Source organism: Rattus norvegicus, chromosome 4 (assembly GCF_021556685.1).
Source record: "Rattus norvegicus strain SHRSP/BbbUtx chromosome 4, alternate assembly SHRSP_T2T, whole genome shotgun sequence".
Lineage (NCBI taxonomy): Eukaryota > Metazoa > Chordata > Mammalia > Rodentia > Muridae > Rattus > Rattus norvegicus.
In genome coordinates, this window is record NC_141537.1 from 168,593,962 (window position 1) to 168,602,295 (window position 8,334).

The 8,334-nt window shown below is 36.8% G+C and overlaps 1 long non-coding RNA gene across 1 annotated transcript; it reads right to left on the minus strand.

Moving 5' to 3' along the window:
• Positions 1–3,078: 3,078 nt before the first annotated feature.
• On the minus strand, positions 3,079–6,795 carry LOC147995104 (uncharacterized). The gene is made up of 4 exons (XR_015687274.1): positions 6,688–6,795; positions 5,828–5,869; positions 4,448–4,838; positions 3,079–3,221 (listed from the first exon to the last, which is right to left on the minus strand). It is a non-coding gene; the product is annotated as an uncharacterized LOC147995104 (long non-coding RNA).
• Positions 6,796–8,334: the final 1,539 nt, after the last annotated feature.

Sequence of the window (8,334 nt, forward strand, 5' to 3'; positions counted from 1 at the left end):
TTCTTTCTCAGCGTGTTTCTCTTTTGTTTAGAAGAAGGCTAGTGATTTATTTGAGTTAATTTTATACCCAGCCACTTTGCTGAAGCTGTCTATCAGCTTTAGTAGTTCTCTGGTTGAACTTTTGGGATCACTTAAATATACTATCATATCATCTGCAAATAGTGATATTTTGACTTCTTCTTTTCCGATCTGTATCCCCTTGACCTCCTTTTGTTTTCTGACTGCTCTGGCTAGAACTTCAAGAACTATATTGAATAAGTAGGGAGAGAGTGGGCAACCTTGTCTAGTCCCTGATTTTAGTGGGATTGCTTGAAGTTTCTCTCCATTTAGCTTAATGTTAGCAACTGGTTTGCTGTATATGGCTTTTACTATGTTTAGGTATGGGCCTTGAATTCCTATTCTTTCCAGGACTTTTATCATGAAGAGGTGTTGAATTTTGTCAAATGCTTTCTCAGCAACTAATGAAACGATCATGTGGTCTTGTTCTTTCAGTTTGTTTATATAATGGATCACATTGATGGTTTTCCGTATATTAAACCATCCCTGCATGGGTTTTCCATATATTAAACCATCCCTGCATGCCTGGGATGAAGCCTACTTGATCATGGTGGATGATTGTTTTGATTTGCTCTTGGATTCGGTTTGCCAGAATTTTATTGACTATTTTTGTGTCAATATTCATAAGGAAAATTGGTCTGAAGTTCTCTTTCTTTGTTGGATCTTTGTGTGGTTCAGGTATAAGAGTAATTGTGGCTTCATAGAAGGAATTCAGTAGTGCTCCATCTGTTTCAATTTTGTGGAATAGTTTGGATAGTATTGGTATGAGGTCTTCTATGAAGGTCTGATAGAATTCTGCACTAAACCCGTCTGGGCCTGGGCTCTTTTCGGTTGGCATGTTTCCCCTGTTACTCGCAATCTTCACTAGGGTCATCCTTGTAGGTTCCAGGGTGTTTCCATTGCTCTATATTTCTACCTCACCCCTGAAAAGACTGTCAGTTCCAGTCTTCGCTCCCAGAACTTTCTCCCTTCATCTTTCTTTCCCTTCATCCATCTTTCCCCACCTTATTCTTCCTGACTCCATAATAACTTGCCCCAGGGATCTTGTGTAATCAATTTTATTTTCTCTTATCAGAATGATCCATGTATTCTCCTTACCCTTCCTTATTATTTAGCCTCTCTAAGGTCTATGTCCCTATTTTATTTGGTTCTGGATTTTTGCATACAGTTCTACCCAGTTTAATAGAACAGTTGATTTTTTAAGTTTAATATTTGGGGGTTGAGTCTGTCTTCTTGCTACTTGTCTGTGTTATTAAAAGATGAAAAACATGCAAAACACCTTTTGATCTTTTGAAAACAGTGCTTTGGTGAAATGTGGCCTCAGCGTAAGTGTGGGCATGAGCAGGACATAGGCTTTCAGCAGACAGAAACAGATTAAGCCCATGACATATAATTCCTGCTGGCCCAGGAGCCAGATGCTGGGTATCCTCAAGACCTATGATACAACAAAGAGATACTGGCAAAAACCTGACTAATGAAAAGAATTCTAATAATATTCTGCTATACTCATAGCCAGGACCCTTGCACACTAGACATTAGAGAAACTTTGCCAAGCAAACAATGGAAGTTGATGCAGAAACCCAAAACCAAAAATTATTCACGGATCACAAAATCCTTCAGAAAAGGAAAAAGAAGTATTAAAGTAGGCAGAGACCTCACGGATACTGCAAGAAAATGGCCCACAGAAGCAATGAACCAGGGTCCATAGAGGCTCAGAGACTGACACAATAATCTCAGACACAGCGTTGGTCTGCACTCACCTTCTGTATACACACTGAGGGCGTGTAGGTTGTAGGTTCTGTGGGACTCCCGATAGTGTGATGAAAATTTTCCTGACTCTATGGCCTGGTATGAGAGCATTTTCTTTCTACTGGGTTGGCCCGTTCAGCCTTGATATGAGAGTTTAATCTCAATTTTATTGCAACGGGCTATTCTGTGTTTGGATGATATCACTGTGAGCTCTGTTTTTTCTGAATAAATTTAGAAAAAGCAGAAAGCCTGGAATAATGCGAATGCAGGTTTTAGAGGAGGCAGTACACTGTAAGCAGAGAACAGAGTGGAGCCTGTGGTCTGGATGGATTTTATAAGAGAAAAGTAAAGAAAAGGAAACGGAAATAAAAGGAAAATGTTAAAGCTTGACTACAGTTAGTACCCAAGCTTAAGACCAGCTTGGTTTCCATATTACCCTATCAAAAATGCAACTAGTAAAAAATACTTCCATCCTCCTGAGGAGAAGGATAAATGTATAAGAGCATTGACTGCTCTTCCAGAAGTCCTGAGTTCAAATCCCAGCAAGCATTTGCTGGTTTATTGACCATCTATAATAGGATTCGATACCCTCTTCACCTATGCTCACACATTAAAAAAAATAAATAAATCTTGAAAAGTCATATCATCACCAAAATAAATCAACCTATAATACAGAATAACATCAGAAAAAGATAGGCTTTGGGAAATACTTCTGGACAAATCACCACAATATTTTCTCCCCTTTAAATTCATTTATTGCGAGTAAAAGAGAGACATGAAGAGAGGCATAGTAATTGACACATGGAATTCAATTAAAATTTATTCAGATTCAAACTGTTAGAACCAAGTTTAAAATAACACATTTATCATTCTGGAACAGTGGCATAATTGAATACCGAATAGATTTTTTAGAAATATTAAGAAAAGTGGAAAAACTTTCTTCAGAGCCAAAGAACTAGAACAGTAAATGAATCCTGGGACTAGAAAAGTGTAAACCAAACCAATGAAATAGGAGATGTTACGAATGCTCAGGTTTTCAACTCCCTCAAAATTCATCCAACCAGTTTCCTTTCAACTTGAAAAATATCTCAAAAAGAGAGCTGAAAATTATATATTACATCATGAATTTGCACTGCAGAATCCGAGGAAAAGTCCTCAGCTTGCAGAGGAATAAAGTGTTTTCATTTGCTACCTGTGTTTGTGGAAAAGTGAAAATATTTGCAAGTGTTCATGATGTGTTTTTGTTCATGTTGTTCTCCTGTAGCCACAACTCTCAAATATCTCCTCTCCCTTACTAAGAAACAGAGACAACACTCAGAAACTGCATGCTGAAAATTTTTATTGGAATATTATAGACAATCAACAGTGATTTGTTGACCTATATGTCTGAAGGTCATAATCTTCTCAGTTACTCTCTGAAACAGAAAAGAAAGGATAGTTACTTTAAGATAGAGACATGCTGGAGGTCTCTTAACTGCTATGGCTACCCCTGAAGTGAGAGGGGTGGGAGCTCACAACCTCTTCTTCCTCCATCTCCTACAGCTCAGTCCTTTATTTTCCCAGGTTTGCTCTTGTAAGGCAGAGAGAAGAAAATGGAAATAAGCTATTTTTATCAAATAAATGAATATCAATAAGTATCTTGGATTGTCTGTGCATTGATTCTGACATTAACGTTGCAGGATATATTTCCAATGTTTTTTAATGCTGTGTGCCATGAGTGATGGAACAACTGAAACTAGCCAAAATATTTATTAACAGAACAAGCCATAAACAGATCACGACAGCCCATACAAATTAATCGCATACAGCAAAAAAAAAAAAAAAGACTGAGTACACAACAGCAAAATAAAACCAAGGAAAGAATGTTGTGATGTTGTGGGAACATCCACAGACTTTATGAAGCAAATACAGTTGGTTTTAGGAATGAATGTCCTAAAGGTCTGCATAGAATATCATTCACGTAAAGCTCCACTTTATATAATATTTACCCATTTATACACAGTAATATATCTAAGGGGATTGCCAAAGAATTAAAATTAATGGCTTTCTAGGTCAAAAATGGGAATGTAGTATAATATCTAACAAGGATATTCAGCCATGTCTTCTCTTATGAAGGTAGGTTATGACCAATTTGGGCACACACATATTCAGAGAGTATACTGAAATTCTGATCAAGGTCAAAGATGCCTATAAGGTGTCATTTAGAGACAATGCATCTGAACATCCCTGTGTAAGGGGGACAGATTGTACACACTTAATTTGAGAGGTCAGTGAATGTGAATTTACAAGACATAGGCCAAAGGAATGATTGCTTCTGTACTTCTATAAACCAAGTCAATTCAAATGGCAATCATCACTACAAAATAAATTAATAAAGTAAATGAAAATAAAGGAGCAGTGGGGCATAAAGGAACTGTAGAGCTATGTTCCTCAAAGGCACAAGTACATTGAAGATCTTGTGCAAGGTCATCTTAGACAATCAAAGAGGTACCACCATGGCCTGTCAGAATGGTAAGTTTGAAATGAGGCTGAGGCTAATGGCCTGTCCATATAAAGACAGTTAGCAAATCTTTACACTATAATTTAACAAATACACAAGGAGGGTCTTTATATATCTTGAATTTGACTCATTTCATCTTACCTATATTATTCAAATCCATGGTTGAATAGGTTCCGGTACTGGAGGCAATGGTATTTCTGGTATTCTTACTGTATTTTCAAAACAATATTTTTGCTTCTTTCTACGTGCTCTATAATGTCCAGATCTTTGGTTCTTAGGAGAAGACAATTTCTGCTGTGGATTCATTAGCTGGGGTTTTCATTGTGAGTTTTTAGAAGAAAAGTAAAGTGACTTTTTAGCCACATCTACATTTTCTTCCTAGGGTTGATGTTCCTCTTCTTTCCCATCAGAGTCAGAAGGCTCTTGATTCTCTGCCGCAGTGATCCCTGATGTTGCTGTTCCTCTTCATTTCCAGAGTTGTCAGAAGGCTCTTCATTTGCTGCTGGGCCTGATTCACCCTCTTGAATATTCCCTGCATCAGCAAAAGGAAAATTTGAACCTGAGTCCTGGGTTTGTTGTACAGGATCAGCATAGAAATGACCGGAAGATATGAAAACATTGATAAACTACTTTCCTCTTGTTTCTTTCTCAAATACGTTCACATAATCCTTTCTTTCAGAACCTGTCCGATAACAGCTAACTGCCTCTCTCATACACCCTAATCATGGTTTTCTAATTCCACATTCCAAAAATACAGAGGATCTTGTAACTGAAGCTCTGGTATAACTACGTGACCCTACACCTGGAAAACAGCAAGGTTTGAACCCTTATTTATATCACACTACACATTCCCGAAGTCAAAGGTGTAATAATGGAAAGAAAAATGCATTCATAACAGGAGAGTTAGTTGCAAGTTGAACGTCAGGTCACCATAACAAATCTCTGATTGTAGAAAGGTTTTGTTTAGACTTCACCATTACTGAAATGAAATATAAGTTAGTTTTTCAATAGCTATACATTTCGATACTGATGAAGGCTGACAGTAATGGTGTCCAACAGATATACTGAATGCTGGGGACAATATGCTTCTGGTTTTCCTTTAATCAAAGTCACTTAGCTAGTAAGAGAGAAGCAAAGAGAAATTAGGGAAAGCCCAGTATTTCTCCATCATGTTCATGATACCCTATAGTTGTATACAAGAGCACCAATGAAAAGTGAAACAATGAATTTTCACACAACCAGAGAATCAGTACTAAGGCATTTTTGTCTTCTGCCTAATTTCACCATGGAGATTTCAGTTTGGAAGCAAGAAAATCTTTTCTGCAATTATGGAAGCTTTGTATTTCCTATATGCAGTTGGCTGACTACAATAATGTCTCTATTATCAGGTTGGGCAACATATATTTGTATGCATAGAACAAGTAATATCTACTCATCTATAAGACAAATATATGATGTGACATCACACTGAAGCACAGACAGTTAAACAGCAAGCAAGACCAATGATGAATTGGTCTTTACCTTGTTCTGGTTGGACACCAGATGTCTCAGCATTGGTGATGTCTAGAAATAAAGAATAGAATAAAGAGAAACTTCATATTACAATCTTTCAGTGCTTAGAGTGGTCCTACAAAGAATTGACTGCCAGAGTCAAACTTCTAAGCACATCGAAGTTCAAGAGTTACTATCTGAGATGCTTCTGAAAAGCACAGGAATCCAAGAGCATGTGCGATTTCCCTATGTTCTAACCCCCCAAATAAAAATATAAATATCTTTTTAATTCTCTCAAAATAACAACCAGCAAACCTTCCCTCTTTGAAATTACACTGCATTTTAAAATGATGCCGCATATTTCAACTCTTTCTTCAATAACTTTTAACAGTCAGTAAACAAATCCCTGAGTACCTATCTTAAAATGTTATGTGATCTGACTAATATTCTAGAAGTGGGATTAGTAAAATATATAGAGTTTGCTCTGATAATTATTGGCCAGTATCGGTAGCATTAAATTTATTCTATATTTCTATACTTTGAATTAATCCTGGTATGTTTGTCTCTATTATGTTTCCGGCAACCACTATGCAGCAAAGCTGGCTGCTCCCACAGTAACTCTGACTATGATAATATGCTCTCAGATCTGTCCTTCTTTATGTTTCTTTACAGTGTGGAGAGCAACTTCATAAACACAAAATGGGCCATCATCTTCCTCTCTTCAAGAATTTTATGGACTTCAGAGAGAAAATTAAGTAAAAATACCATGTTAAATGCTAAAGATATAACGATTGCAACCTTTATCCCAGAAATCCTATGGTTCTGTTTTGCCCTCCTTCCTTCCCTCTTCTCCTTGAATGTTTCACATCCCACCCTGTATTCCTTGGTACCTTCATCTGTGCTCTGAGCAGAGCTCAGGGCCAGCAAGGCCACTGTGAGCAGGACCAAATCATCTTGCAGGAGGCTCTGGAATTTCTCCTAACTGTATGCTTATACATGCATGGCCATACTCTTTATAAAAGCAAGACAAACAATGGTGTCTTTGAGCATCAACTAGGTGACCTTACTACTCTATTTATCTTTGGGACTGTAACCTACTAGGGCTGAGTGTGGGAGCTTTTCAAAATGCCTTATCTACAGGAACAACATTTAATGTGGTGATGATATGAAAGGACAATTGCCTCTTTACAGCCAACTATTATTCCATTGTTTGATGTACCACATTTTCCATCCACTCAGGATACGTAAGACCTTTAGATTGTTTTCCTTCCTAGCTATTGTGACTAGAGTGAAAGTGGCCATGATTATGTATATGAAAAATAGAATATTGAGTCCTTTGGCATATGCCAAGGAGAGGTGAATCTGGGTTACTTGGTAAATTTTCGTTGAGGTTTTCAGAATTCCCGATCCTATTTCCGCAGTGATTGAATACCTTTATCACCCAAAAATGAATTGGGGTTCACATTTTAAACATCTTCTGTAGGATATGCTGTCTGCTTTTTTTCTTATCACCAAAGTTCCATGATGCAACATGAAAACGCAATGTATTAATAATTTGAAATTCTATACCATATAAGAATTTTGAACATTTCCTTCAATGTTTGTTTTCCTTTTTTATTTCTTCTTTTTGAATCCTCTCTACAGATCCTTTGTCAGGTTTCATTTAAGCCATTTGGTCTCTGGGTTGTTTGTTTGTTTGTTTGTTTTTAATTCCTTGTGTATTAATTCCTTATCAGAAGTATAGCTGGCAAGGTTTATGATTGATTATTTCATTAACTGCACAGACTTTAATTGTATATTATCCTGTTTGTGAGTTATAAGATTTAAGTCCTGTCTAAATGAAGCTTTATTCATAAAGTCCTTGCCTACAACTAGATATTCATTCAATACTACCTATATTTCTCTTCTAATAGTTTCAGGGATATAGGTTTCACATTATGATTTTTAGACATTTGTATTTCATTTTCTGTGTAGAGTGGTAAAAATGAATATCATTTTTCTCTATGTGGAAGTTTTTCCAGGATCATTTTCTGGTATGCTGCCTTCCCTTCATTGTGAATTTTTGGCATCTTTACCAAAAATCACATTACTCTAGCTTTGCATACTCAAGTGTAGAAATCCTTTTTTGTAACATTTATCCAAGTATCTGTTTTTATCAATTAGCATAGTTTTTAATACTATACTACTGTAACCTGGCTTGAAATCTGATATCATTTTTAATTGGATACTTTTTATTTATATTTCAAATATTATCCCGTATCCCAGTATCCCATCAATAAATTCCCCTAACCTATCCCCCCCTCTTTTATAAGGGTGTTACCCCATGCACACATGCACCAACTGCTACCCTCAAAGTGCCCTGATATTCCCTACACTAGGAATCAAGCCTTGGCAGGAACAAGAGTTATTCACAACAAGGCCATCCTCTGCTACATATGCAATATGAGTCATGGTTCTGTCCATGTGTACTCTTTGCTTGGAGCTTTTGTCCCTGGGAGTTCTGGTTAGTTGATATTGTTCTTATGGAGTTACAAACC